This window comes from Nanorana parkeri, unplaced genomic scaffold (genome assembly GCF_000935625.1).
Source record: "Nanorana parkeri isolate BGI_ZX_2015 unplaced genomic scaffold, ASM93562v1 scaffold861, whole genome shotgun sequence".
NCBI lineage: Eukaryota > Metazoa > Chordata > Amphibia > Anura > Dicroglossidae > Nanorana > Nanorana parkeri.
Window position 1 is genome coordinate 700,982 of NW_017307129.1, and position 1,000 is coordinate 701,981.

Sequence of the window (1,000 nt, forward strand, 5' to 3'; positions counted from 1 at the left end):
AACGGCATGTCACCTCTATGGAACTCGTAGAGAATAATATGTATAATACCAATAATTCATTGTTTCTATATTAATTCTTTACAAAAAAAGTCAATAAACAAATTATTCATCATATTAATGCAATTCCATCAAATAATCTGTACTTGTCCCTTTCTTCTACGCGTTTCGCCGTAGCTTCGTCAGGAAGTTAATAGAGGTAGCCTGTGAATTCTGTATGAATATGATTGTAAGCAATCAATACTTGGAAATAACCACTAACCATAGATGGCAATTAATAATATAGATCAATAAATAAATACCATAATTGAGATAAATCATGATGATGGTGAAATGACTTGCATCTGGGGGTGCCCCTCCACTCAGGCAGGAACAAAAGGTGTAGGGATGCCAGGGGCAACCGGGAATTGCAAGCTCCCATGTCTGTCCTTAAGCAACCTATAGAGTAAATAAAGTCCAATGTTCTACTAGGGATACTTTCATATAATATAGATATATATAGGATATCACGTATAGCCCGACAGAACAGTGAAATCTAGGTCCTGCCAGGTACATGAGTATGCAGATACGTCTAATTGTTTAGTGGAGTTCGCCTAAATAAATGATAATTTTATATCCATACCAATGACCATTGTGTCAATATAACTTACATAAATTCAATATAAAAGTCACTTGTATCATAGATCGTCTATTGATCCAAATGGTTCCGTTTTCTTAATAGTGGTCCAAATGTATCTAATACTATTAAAGATAGTCCTCATTGGTATAGATTGAAGAAGTATATTCTGCAATTAGTAATTAAAGAGGCAAAGAACCCTTCTAATCATAAAAATAGAAGTATTGAGTATGACCTAGGTCATCAATTATGTACCTTATGAGAGTAATAGGGGTTTCTCATACGTCCAGAGCCAGTTTTCCCTTCCCCAAGCCCCCCGGTCTCCCATCCCTTTGAAATTCCCCCTGCAGATAACACACGTCGTCCCGAAATATATATATATATATA